The sequence below is a fragment of the Hibiscus syriacus genome, unplaced genomic scaffold (genome assembly GCF_006381635.1).
Source record: "Hibiscus syriacus cultivar Baekdansim isolate YM2019G1 unplaced genomic scaffold, ASM638163v2 tig00111783_pilon, whole genome shotgun sequence".
NCBI classification, from domain to species: Eukaryota; Viridiplantae; Streptophyta; class Magnoliopsida; order Malvales; family Malvaceae; genus Hibiscus; species Hibiscus syriacus.
Window position 1 is genome coordinate 772,723 of NW_024063178.1, and position 14,436 is coordinate 787,158.

At 35.5% G+C, this 14,436-nt stretch overlaps 1 pseudogene; it reads left to right on the forward strand.

Annotated features, from left to right (window-relative positions):
- The first annotated feature begins 11,933 nt into the window (after nucleotides 1-11,933).
- On the forward strand, nucleotides 11,934-13,902 carry LOC120170666 (annotated as a pseudogene).
- Nucleotides 13,903-14,436: the final 534 nt, after the last annotated feature.

A 14,436-nucleotide genomic window follows, 5' to 3' on the forward strand; every position in this document is an offset into this window, starting at 1 on the left:
ATATGGTCATTATGAGTTGTGATGTCGTTTTGACTTACCAATGCTCCAGCAGCATTTATGGATTTGATGAATCGGGTATTTCAGCCGTATTTAGATAAATTTGTTGTTATGTTCATTGAAGATATTTTGGTGTATTCTAAGACTAAGGAAGAGCACGACACACATCTCTGTATCGTACTTCAGACGTTATGAGATAAAAAGTTATATGTTAATTTATCAAAATGTGAATTTTGGCTGTCAAAGGTCGTCTTTCTAGGCCACATGATTTCATTAGAAGGAATAGAGTAGATCTCAAGAAAGTGCAAGCAATAGTGAAATGGAAACCTCCGAAAAATGTTTCTGAAGTCTGAAAGTTTTGGGATTAGCTAGATATTATCGAAGATTTGTGAAGAATTTTTCAATAATTGAATATCCACTTACCAAGCTACTTTGAAAGGATGTACCATTCGTCTGGACTGAAAAATTGCACTGTTCTGAACCAAATTTCTCTAATCTAAAATATGAAAAATAATATTTCCAACCATTTTATAACATCCTTCAAATTTTCGTAAAATTTTGGTTCGATCCGATTATCCGATTTCAATACCGAACTTTACTACTATATAGCTTTTAACACAATTCCCGTACCAAAAATCTGATTCTCACTAAAATATCTGTTTTAATCAAAATTTATACTTTTCAAAATTTATACTTTTCAAAATTTATACTTTAGCCACTAAACTTTCAAAACTTATATTTTAGTCACTAGACAAAATTTGGGGTATTACACTAATTATGTTATAAAGTCATAAGGTATTAGGAGTGTCATGAAAATAAAAGTGTAGATACTATTAAATTTGTATTTATAATTCGATGAGGCACAAAGTTATAAGTACAAATAATAACTAGTTCTTAAATTAACTATATAAAGGGGTTATGGTCCGCAAGAAATAGACACTCCCGTATTTACTCTTCTCCCCATTAGAGAGTTTATACTTAAGAGAACTCTATCTTCTTGGAAGATCACAACCAAAGAAAGATTCAAGGAATTCAACCTATCAATTAATTCAGGTACTCTTCCGCATTTGGTAATTCTATTCTTAATGACATGATAGGATTTCATCCTGATTATTTTTCATATTTATTATTTTAATTCTAATAAGTGGTATCATCGCCTTGTCATGTTGAATCATTAAGAATTGGTATAATTTTAGGGTTTAATTTATGGATTAAACAATATTAAATATATCTTTTGATTTCGATGAACCCTAGTGATTTGATCTCTTTTGTTTTGATTTGCGATAAACTCTGTAGTCTTAATTTGCATTAAAAAAAGATTGGATTCTTTTTTGATTGTGTCGTCATTCATACTTTTCGGTTGTAAAGAAAAATTATATGGTTGCATATTGATTTGTATAAAGTTTAATAAATCAATAACTGCAGTTGTGGTAAATGCAAAAGAATATTGGAAATTTTATAATTATTTTCACTTTACGTGAAAGAGGAAGAAAGGTTAAAGCATAATAAGTTTGAAAGTACTCACTTGAAAAGAGATAATAATATATTAAAAAGGGGTTCTTCTCTTTTGTAATAAGTTTGTAGTATATTAAATTCTAAAATAGTAAGCAATTACTTTGGTTATTCTACGTGATTTAGGAGTTATAAGTTTTATGATCTCATAATTAGGAATATTTTTAAGATGAGATCTATGATGTTAATTTTGAGGATGTTGAGTTTAGAGGGAGAAATAAGGTTTGAGGAATTGATTTTAAAGTGGAATTGGATTATAACTTAATTCCTATTATCACTTTTGATGATATCCATGTGTTTATACATATCGTTAATCAAGAAGTATACCTAGAATCTCAATAAGGTTATTTTGAGCAACTCCCCATTTAAGATGAGAAATCATTTCGGAAGAACAAACTCAACAACCTCAGAGAACAAGTGTCATTAAGAAAATTCACGAGATGAGAGAAATAATATTTAGATTATTATATTGTATTTCTCTAAGAAATAAGGATGACAATGGAATGATGGAGGATGATCTAATCAACTTTCGTCATGTCATAAAAGTTATGACTCTCATAAGTGGATTAATGTCATGTAAGAAGAGTATAAGTTCTATACAAGATAATAAAGTTTAAGAATTTGTCTCAATACCTGAAGGTGCAAATTTAATTGGTTTCAAATGGATATTTAAAACCAAACTAGATTCAAAGGGTGATGTTGATTGGTATAAGGCATGTCTTGTACCTAAATGATATACTTATGAAGAAGGCATTAATTTTATACATATTTTCTCTTTGGTTCCATTGAAAGACTCTTTCAGAATAATCATGATACTTGTTGCTCATATTTGATCTTAAGTTACATAAGTTGGATTTCAAAATTGTTTTTCTCAATGATAACATTGATGAGATGGTTTATACCGTGCAATTAGAAAATGGTATCTAATGGTACAAAATTAATGATATAAAAATTAGGGAAACCCATTTATGAGTTTAAGTATGACTCCTATTAATTGTATAACAAATTTCACCGAGTTATTATCTTGTTTGGTTGACAATTGTATATACTATGATTTCAATGGAAGTAAACCAAATTATACCCCTTATAGCTAAATGAAACAAGTTTATTCTTGATCAGTTCCCTAAGGATGATTTTGAAACTAAAGAAATATAAAAAAGTTCCTTATGCTTCAAAATAAATAAAGAATTTAATACTTACTCAAGTTTATACATATTTAAACATAGCGTATGATTTTAGGATATTAAGCATATTTTAAGCATTTTGGTATGAATCGTTGGATAGCTGCCAAATTGATTCATACAATACATTTAAGAATAAAATGTTACATGTTCATATATCAGAGGTCCAATAAGTAAGAGATCATTAAGTTTATAGACTTCGATTTATTGGAATATGGATGCAAATTTTTGTCACATGAACTGCTAATAATGGATTGATAAGAAAGACCACTTGAGTTGTTATGTGACAACTAATTTGCAGTCCTTTATTCCATGTATAACATAAACATCTTAAGTCTAAGCACATAAACATTATGTTTATGGTTGTTAAAGAAAATTCAGAGTGATTGTATGTTTATAGAGCATATTGGTATAAACTCATAATTACACGCTTACTAAGGAACTGTCACCCAAGGTCTTTCATGAGCACATTACTCATGTGGGTGTAATATCATTTAAGAATATTGGGTTTTAATGGGAGTTTGTATTTAATGATCGTTTATTATAAACACAATTTCAATTACTTCAGTTTAAGGACATTTATTTTAAAGTTATTTTCTGCATAAATAAACTTGTTTTAGTTTATCCACACTCTGGTTTTGGTAAAATTTGATCTAACTAAGGAGAACCAGTTGGAAATAGACATGTGTGGTTCACATTGCATGTGATTCCTATGCTACACTCTATGATTGATTTATGTCATTTGATTGTGTTTGTATACTTGACCATTGATGGGTCTAGTCATGATTGATATGAAAAATGTTGTTTTGATCATATATGAATATAGTTAATGGATGAGATTGTTATAGAATTTCTATTGTATGATAACAAGTTTTGCGCTCATAAGGTTATACATTTATCAGGAAACATATGTTGCTCAGGTAGGATATGTTGGATTAAAATATGTAATTATGAGCACATATTTTTAATGTATATTGTTATTATAAAATATGAAATAAATTAAGTGATTAATTATGTTATAAAGTCATAAAGTATTAAAATTGTCATAGAAATAAAAGTGTCGATACTATTAAAGTTGTATTTATAATTCGATGAGGGGACATAATTATAAGTACAAACAATAACTAATTTTTAAATCAACAATATAAAGAGATTATGGTCTACAAGAAATACACTCCTGTATTTACTCTTATACCCGTTAGAGAGTTTATACTTAAGGTAATTCTATCTTCTTAGAACATCACAACCAAAGAAAGATTCAAAGATTTCAACCTATCAATTAATTCAGGTACGCTTATGCATCTTGTAATTTTATTCTTGATGATTTAACATGATTTGGTCCTAGTTATTTTTCATATTTATTATTTTAGTTCTAACATTTCTAGTAAATTGTATATCTGGTAAAAGCTAAAAATTATATATATGACCTTATCTAATCATAAAAGATTGATGATAATTCTAAAAAAGTAAAATTCATTTGAAGTTGAAATCGATTCCGATCCACCACAATACGGTTATAACAATAATTCTTATTTTTCAATTTAATATAATTTATTTTATATTTAAATTTTAAAGAAATTTTTTAAAAAATTATAAAACATAACACATGTCAAATTCTATTTGTATAACAATTTTTAAAGCGGTGATGAATGACGTAAACACTAAAAAAATACCTACGTTAAAAAATACTTTAACCAGAGTAAATAACATAATTTAAATATTTATTTTTTAAATTAAAAATGATTTCTTTTATTATCTAGTGTGTAATCTCCGTATCGGAACCCGTGATTTGCCATTCGGATGAACATGATGGGATGTTTCACTTCACCAAAATCTTCTTTTTAGAGTTTCACCATTAAAAACAATCCATCACCATTAAAACCATTTGAAGTTTTTAACTTTTACCGTTCAAAACCATCTGAAGTTAAACAGAACAAGTCTCAGATATTAAAGGGGCGGTGTTTTTTCAGAAAAATCACTGGTGATCAGTATATTTATCGATCTAACATCGGTCATAATATATTTTTTGATTTAACACCCGTAGCAGTAAAGCGCGCTCTTGTCCCGCGCTATATGGTGATTTGGCACCACGTGGGGTATAGCACGCCCTCTGTACCGCGCTATATACTGACATGACTTACATGTGGGTATAGTGCGCCCCTGATCCGCTATATACGCCACGTAGGGGTATAGTGTCGCCCCTGCTCTGCGCTATACCTGGGTATGAATTATATTTAGTCCACGCTATACCTTTTATCTGAATAATTACATATAGCACGGTGCATGTACCGCGCCTTATATGGTTATAAATATCCTTCACTCCCGGTTAGGTTTCTCACATCTCTCCTCTCAACTTATAAATTAATACAACAATTCCGTCAACGAGTAATAATTCTAGTAATTTTCTCATATTTGATTTAGAAGTTCGTGCGATTTTTCGTTATAAATTTTGTTATAATTTTTTTATTATACTTATTGTTTATTATGATTATTTGAAAAACAATATTATATTAATTATTTTCAATTAATTTTTGTGTTTGTAAAATTGAAAAGCAGGAGCATACGTCAAAATAGTTTTGCGGTGCAGGTAATAATATAAAATTATATTATTTAAATTATTTACGTTGATGTGTAAAAAATTTATTGTATTATATTTTCATTCATATATAATTTATTTAATCAGGTTTGTTTCAGTTATTTTTTTTGCAGATATAATATTGCTGCACTTTTCAACTCAAAGAATGGCGCGACTTTCAGCTATTGTTTATTATGATGGTGAAATTCGAGAAGATGAAACCAGCGTTGTTTTCGTATCAAATGAACGTGTTAAAATATCATTAAAGAGAAACATAACTCTTGAGGAGCTGATAACGAAGATTTCGAGGAAGATTCATGTTGGAAGTAGTAGAAGAATGTCGACATTGCAGTACTGATTTCCAGCATCATTGTTGCCATTAACTTATATAACGTTCGAACTTTCGAACAATGATGATGTTCAAATGATAGTTGAAGCTCAAAGTAATTATTCAGACGCCGCTATTGAGATGTATGCACATTTTGTTCAAGTGTGTGCTGTTCGGGGTCAATCATTAAGCTCCCACTATGGGTTGGCTGAACAAGTTGATCAAGTTGACAGCCCGACTACAGTACATTCATCCGCAACCCCTTACGATATACCGAGGTGGGTCCACGAACAATCCGTATGGCAACACCGCGTCCAGTTCAAGGGGAAGGCATTCATCTACAAATTTCTTTGACCATATGGAGATGCCATCGACGCAACCATCTGTGTAGTTTCCATTTGACACGATGGCTTCAAGCTCTAGGGGGAGGCATTCGACTGCGAGCTTTTTCGATCTCAATGTCGATATGCCTTCCAGTTCAAGGGGAAGGCGTGCAAGTAGTAGGTTCTTCGACCTAAATATGGAGAGCATGGAGGAACCATCATCTCCACCAGAAGAACCGCTTCGTAAGCCTGGTGTGGATGGTGCTGAGACTGGACTATTCATTCACCCAGAATCACCGCAATTCAACTCCGATGATGATGAAGTTCCAGGAAATGTGGCACAAACTGACCCTCCTGCACACATGTATGAAGCTGATTATGGTGCAATGTACGGGCCAGAATTTGCGGATATGCCTCATCTCGGTGACTATGGATATTACTCATCAATAAATAATTGTGAGTTATATTTAGGCATGGAGTTTTTAAGAAAAGAAGAAGCGATGATGGCTATAAAAATTATAATATCCGTAATTCTGTTCAGTCCAGAGTCAATCGATCGACGACTGAAAAATATGTATGCTATTGTGCCCGACGCGAAAACGGGTGCAATTGGATGGTTCGCGTATCACAAATGAAGAGGAAAAACAACATATGAGAACTGATAGTATACAACGGTCCTCACACATGTTGTACTGGAGGGGTCAACCAAGATCATCCCAACTTGGACTCTGAAATGATATGCCAAGCCATCATGCCCATGGTAAAAACAAGCTCTCATATAGCTGCTGCAGTGTTGATTTCAGCTATACAATCGCAGTATGGGTACACTGTCTCCTATAAAAAAGCTTGGTTGGCAAAACAAAATGCCATTGTCAAACTTCATGGCGAATGGATGCATCTTACAACGAACTTCCAGGTTGGTTTAGGCTGGTGCGGACGTTGAATCCTGGGATAATTGTGGACTTCAAAACCTCCTATACATACCATAATGGTCGAGTTCTTCGCGATCGAAGCCAATTCTATCGGGTTTTTTGGAGTTACCCACAGTGCGTTAATGCTTCCAAATACTGCAAGCCTGTGGTCCAGATCGACGGGACTTTATTGTATGGAAAATACAAGCAAGTTTTATTATTGGCAGTTGTCCAAGATGGCAATCGCAACATTCTTCTAGTTGCTTTTTCTCTTGTCGAAGGAGAAGATACAGATTCTTGGGCTTTTTTCCTCCAAAATTTACGTGCACATGTTATCACGAGGGAAAACATCTGTGTCATTTCAGATCGCGGAGCTGTGATCAAAGTAGCAATGGAGTCTTTGGGTCCAATGTGGTAACCACCCTTTGTCCAACATAGGTATTATCTCTGACACATTGCTGCGAACTATCATGGAAGGTACAAGAAGAATGATGAGCGTCAATTAATTGTGCGCATGGGTAAGTGAAACTGATGTAGTTTGTTTTCTTTCAATCATTTTAATTTTGCAAATAAAGCAAGTTACTAAGTTATACATTTTTTGATCAGGTTACGAACTACTTCCTCGAACGTTTGAATCAATGCTTCAAGATTTACGGGCGAAGAACGAGGAAGGATACGATTACATCAGCCTCATCGATAAAGATTTGGGGGCGCTTTTTGTGAAGCTCGGGGGACAAGCTCAAACTTGGATGCAAGGCGGTCATGTGTATCACCCTAGATTAGTTGCAGATCTATAGAAAAAAATTGTTGCATCAAATGGAATGTCTGTAACAAGCATCTCTAGAAGGCATGAAATGTTTCGTGTCACAGAGTTGCCGCGACCTCTTCAAGAGATTGAAGCTGTGTCGTTAAGAGTAAATTTAAGGGATAGAACGTGCGACTGTGGGTGATTTCAAGCTCTGAAGTATCCATGCTCTCATGTGATAGCAGCTTGCTCGCATACACGTCAAGACTATAACCATTTTGTGGATCCCGTATACCTACTATCTGAAGTTTTTAAGGTATACGAATTTGAGTTTCCCCCAATAGGTAATGACAAAGACCCTGATGAGGTTCAAGATTGGCTTCCGATTGTACCAAATCCAAGTTTATTGAGGGAGTGTGGTCGTCCAAAATCCAATCGAATTCATTGCGATATGGATATTCGAGAAAGATCTAGACAAGACAAAAGATGTGGGCATTGTAGAAACCCAGGACATACTAGAAAAACATGTCCACTTCTGTTGTCATCAAGTAACAATTGATGAGGAAATGATGTATTTGTTTATCAAATAATAATTTTTGTACTTTAATTTGCATTTACTTCAAGTTAATGTCATTCGATAATCGTTGATGAGATTAAAAAAACGAACACAATCATTAAATTTTATCAAACTAATAACAATTTGGTATTTGAATATAATATTAAATACAACAAACTTACAATAAGAATTAAATGGTAAATGATAACCAAATTACAATAACTGATATTAAATGGTAATAAACAAAATTAACTGAAATACATTAAAAAAAAGTCCAACAAATTTAACAAAATAAAGTAAGTATTAAATGAGAAATAATAAAAAATTACAATTTAACAAAATAAAGTAAATAAAAATATAATAAAAAAATCTATCGATGCCTGCGACGCGAATGTGTTCGCAGGGCGGTGGCTGTCGGTCTCGAGGAGAATTTCTTCGTATCACTAGTTCTGACTCCTCGTTGTCATCATCATCACCATCACCATCGTCGTCGTCCTGAGCAGGTACATTAGGTTGATGAGGAGCTGATGACGATGAAGCACCTCCATAGAATAAGGACCCTGGAGGTGTATGACTGACTATCCCACCGGCCTGCGAAAACTGGGAAAACTCATAAAACCTAGACATCACTGAGTGTGAAAACTATACAGGAGGTGTCTGTGCTGCGGCCAAGGGTGATGAGGCTGAACCCGCCAGATATCCAGTATATGAACCCTAAGTCGAATCTACAAACATAGACCCATAATAGCCTCTAGGAGGGGTCATATATGACGGTGGCGGCGGAAACCAGGTGAAGGCGGCGACATCTGGTAATGGAAAGACGACGGGATCATATATGGCTGCGGCATCATAAATGGCTGCGGTGGCTGCTGTGAAGGTCCTGTTGGTGCAGCTGAGGATAAACCGGAAGCACCTGCTCTCCGTCCATGAGTCGGGGGATAATGGTGCTGTGTCGGTGAACGTCTCTGTCGACGTCGCAGAAAGGTCTGCCCTCGTGCATCCTTGGGAAGCAAAAACGGTTTCCCGTTACTATTGAACCACTCATAATAACCGTCAGCAACCATCAAGAGGTCATCGAAAATGGGCTCTCTACGGGGAAGGCGCCGATATCGATCCTCCCACAACACGACCCACTCATGATGCCTCACCAGCCAATTTGTATCTGTCTTGCCGTGTCTATCTAAGCTATGCAACTCGTCCATATTGCGAGGTGTTTCCAGAAATGGTTGAAAACAACCAAACTGCCGGAGCACGCGATCAGTAGAGTGCCACTAGACGGTCGCATAACAGATCAGAGGGACCATCGCCATCCAAACATCTGATGGGCCCCTCAACTCAGGTGGGATCACTGCCCTCACATCATCAGTACAATATGACACCCATTCAAACTAAAGAAAATATTATATAATTTTTTATCAAAATAATAATCTAATTATATAACTATAATCTAAAATCGATTTTTAAACATTAAAATTCATACATGCGTGCCAGCCTTCTGATCGATTAGCACCGTAATTTTTTCTAAATCATCAGGTAGCTCCTGATTTTCCTATTAGTAGACCACCTATTCAATGAAAAAAAAATTATTATACGTTGTATAAAATTATTAATATACAAAATCAGTTTTATAATTACCTCAGAAGTAGTGGAAATACGAATGGGTTCTTCACAACGGGACATAAAAAGGGCAATCGATACCATGCCCAAGACTGCAGCAGTAGGAGACACCCGCCGATAGCATTACGCCTGTAGTCAGTGGCTCCACACATCTCTCTATACAGCAAATCCAAAACTGTCGAGCCCCAACTGAATGATCCAGGCAGACGAAAGTCGCTAAGATGTCGCAACCACATGCAGTGAACTAGGTTGCGCAATTTTTCCGACATCAGCAACCCTCCTATCAACTACAGTATGCATGCCCGTGCATACATCTTAACTTCATCCTCAAGGCGTTTGCGCTCAACTCCCCAAAATTGGCATCTAACCAATTTAACGGTATCCTACCTCCAATAAAACTTTCCAGGACACGTCCAAGATTATCCTGGCACAAATTAGTCCAGGAACCCTGCGAGATCCCTGATATCACATCTCCATCCACCGAAAGCCCTAGGTGCATAGCAACATCCTCAAGTGTAATCGTGCACTCTCCGTACAGAAGATGGAATGTGTGGGTCTCCGGCCTCCACCGCTCTACTAAGGCAGAAATAAGGTCTGGTTCTATCTTACAGTGACCCTGATATCTACCTATGTAACCAAATCTAGCCTCTACTAAATACGGCAAGACACGGCTAGGTATCACTAACTTAAGATTCCTAATAAAAGGATCTAATACACAGTCCTTCTCCTAAAATTAAATAATTACTCAAATTAATTCTTAATCTAATAATCATGCATTAAATAAATCAACAAAGTATTACAAATTATTTAAATTAAATTAAAACGTTAAAATGTTACCGTATCAGCAAAGTGTCGAGATATATGATTTTCATCCAAGCGAAGTAGACCGCCTTCCATTATATATCTGCAAAAAAGTTATATTAGTAAAATATTAAATAAAGTAAAATGCTTAAATAAATTAAATACATAATATTAAAAATATTGTAAAATATACCTTAAATAGAGAAAGTATTTGAGAGAATTTGAGAAAATATGGTGTGCTGAAAGTAATAGAGGATAGGGGTATTTATAGGGAGGATGGGGGTAATTAAAGGTATAACGCGCCCCCTGTATCGCGCTATTCCCCACGTGTCAGATAAACAGATATAGCGCGGATCAGAGGTTGCACTATACCCACGTGTAAGCCATGTCAGCGTATAGCGCGGTATAGGGGGTGCGCTATATCCCACGTGGCGCCAAATCAGCATATAGCGCGGGGCAGGGAGCGCGCTTTACTGCTACGGGTGTTAGATTGGTAAATATACCGCTCACCGATGATTTTTCGGGAAAAACGCCTAAAGGGGCGAGAAGAAAGCCATACTGGAAGAATCAAGCAGTAGACATGAAGCAACCCCAAATACATGCAGACTCCTTCAACTCCCACGCCCTCTAATTATGGACATTCTCTCAAGGCTTCCCATCAATGTCCTCTTCCATTGCAGATGCGTTTGCAAGACCTTCCTCTATTTCATTTCTGATCCTCACTTTGCATGCCTCCACCTCCAAAGATTGCCCCTTTGCATTTTAGTCAGAACTTTGCCACCCCAACAAGATCGAAAGAGGTTTCAGTCATTCCTCGTTGATGCCAATGGCAACGGAGAAGGGTTTCAAGTCTCCGAACTCAACTTTACACCCAAATCTAATTTTCCCACTTGGAACATTTGTGGTATTATTGCATCACACAACTCTTTAACCTGAGTAATGAAGTTACACATACTCAACTCCCCCTTTTTTATAGCTTTCAGTCGATAATGCAAGTTCATTATCGGTGTCGTAGAACTGCTTGCAAAGAACTTGGTAACGGTGGACCAAACTTGTGCAGCAGTGTCAGCGCCAACCATGTGTGGTAGAATCGAGGGTGACATCGTGGATAATAGCCAAGAAGCAAGTGCACTATCCTGGGTAACAAACACTTCATAAGCTTCATTCTCAACAACATCCCTATCTTCTAAAACCACCGTCTCCGGCGGAGGAGTGACCGTACCGATAAAAAACTTCTCGAGTCTATGGCTCCTCACAGCTAGAAGCACTTGCTGCTTCCATAACAAGAAGTTACGCTCATCCAAGACTACACTAAGTCTTTTGTTGGTGAACGTTTTCTGAAGTCCCGCCGATGAAGTTTCCTTATCAGCCATGGCACGAGAAAGAAATGACGAGAAAATCCAACAAAGAATTAGCTACTGGAACAAAACTCTCCAGACCTCAAGGCTACTGATACCATGATAGATTTTTGATTTACTAAATGCCTCATCATCTTCATTTCCCAATTACCAATATATAGCGTTTTACAATACCTGCTAGAATGTTCTTAGCTGGAACAGTTACACCAGACTTGCCTTGCTGGCACATCCTTCCTAACAACCAAATAACAACCTATTTGTTATTCACTGCTATTCTCATAATATTTAACAAGTTGGTCCTAAAAAAGATGATCCCTTCTATGTCTGAAACCCAATTTTGGGTGAATTTATCACAGTTTCACTGGATTATAAGGATAGGGACAGATGTTTTTGGGGGCTTGGTTATTCAACTGTCACTAATCAATACAATATTTTGCAAAGCTATTCTCCGGCAGTTGATTCGACTGAGAAAAAGGCTGAAATATACACCATTGGGACTGTTACATGGAGAAGCATAGGAAATGCACCTACTGACATTGTTTCTTTACCTTTCAATGCTTTCTTGAATGGAGTTCTTCACTGGACTAACATGTCTCCTGAAGTTGGTGAATTCATAAATTCTTTTGACTTTGATGCCGAGCAGTTTGGGACAGTTCCACCTCCTGATGTTTTTCAAGAATTGGATAAGAACCATCTTTATTCCACAACAACTGGAGTCCTAGGAGGTTGTTTGTTCATACTTTTCTATTCGATTTTCTCAGAATGTGAAATTTGGGTTATGAAGGAGTATGGTGTTAAGGAGTCTTGGACCAATCAGTTTGTTATTAATACAAATAACTCCCCACAAGTATTGAACTGGGAATCCTATGTGCCATTGGTTGTTTTGAGCAATGGAGAAATATTAATGTTGATGGGTCGCCACACTATAGCTGGTTACAACCATGAGAGGGAATATTTTCGAGGGACTAAATTCCTCAAGCTTACCACACTGTTTGTCAAGTTGGATGTAATTGCTTATACCCCATGCTTTGCTTCTCTATACGATGTTGCAAAGGAGAGCAAATTTCCAGGTACTATAACAAACTCTTTTTCGCTAACATGGAATACCCGTGCATTTGCTTTTATATTAAATAAGTGAAAACTGGCAATGTTCTTTTTTTTTTTTGGTCGGAGGTTTTGTTTAGTTCCTTGGCGCTATAGGCACATGGTTCTATTAATTCATAAATATAAATGCATAGGAATGTTGATGCAGGTGTAGCATGAACATACAACAAAACTCAACATACTAATGCACCTTATTACTAGGATTAGAGTGTGATTTCGGAATTTCTTTAATCACCTACTACTTGAAGATGATGCTTTTCATGCCATTTTAATGATAGATAAAGTAAAAACTTCCGATTTTTTATGATTTTATGGCATGCTAGTTTGATTCTTAAGTTGTTAGATTGAGACATGAACTTTTTTTTCCTGATTTCATGTACAAATTACACAGTTCTTTTTCGCTGTATCACGGTCGTTAATCAATAAGCTGAAAAAGTTTATGTAGGATGCAGAGCAGCACCGGAGTCAATTACAAGATCTTTAAAGAGGAGTTCCCCTGGCTGTAGTTTTCCAATTTTTGTGGCTTCCCTTGGAGCTGTGAATGACCATGCAAGTCTTATTGTTTTCTTGAGTTTATTTAAATCTCTCATTCAATATGCATTAGTTTGTTGTTTAATGATAGCTGAAAAGTAAAATATTCAGGCATATCCATAAAGCAAGAAACTCGGAGATCTGATGCACAGCTTGTCATGTAATTGGTTTTCTAACCCTACGGAGTCTATGATGATGAAAATGTGAAGTGAATATGACAAGCCATTTTGATTATGTAACAGTTAAATTGTTGGGAATTATATTACTAGTTCCAAAGATTGAACTTTATGCCTAATTTGCAGTTCATGTAGCAATTCAGATGTTGTTGCTTTTGTTGCTTGTAATGAGATGGAACTAGTGTAAGATTGGTATGTTAATTAGTAGATTTATTAGGCTTAGGTCTCCATTTAAACTGAGACTGTCATCACCTGGTCGTTTGAAGTAATATTTGAATCCTCATCCTAGAAATGGATCTTATTGTAGCTCGGAAGCCACATCAAGCAGCATAGATGGCATTCCTTATTTTGACTTTAGCATTGATGACATTCAGTTGTTTGAAATGGGTCATTCTTTGCCTACATTCATGATTATAAAAGGGTAATTTAGGTTCAAACCAGAAATATGGTGCTATATTTTAGTGAGAAATGTGTGTAGAGGCTAGTCCTCTAGAACTTGGTTAATAAAATAAACTAAAATAATGAAAGATAAAGTTTGATTTTGCAATCTTTCCATTCATTGAGAATTTAAGTTAAGGAAAATAAAGAACAGGTAAAGTGAAGATCCGCGGCCAATGGTAAAAAAAAAAGTGGTTCTTGGGAGAAGCTACATCTAATAATGTCAATTCATCATCAACAGAAAATAATGCATTTGAATTGTTCGTAAGGGAAATTCTAAGGA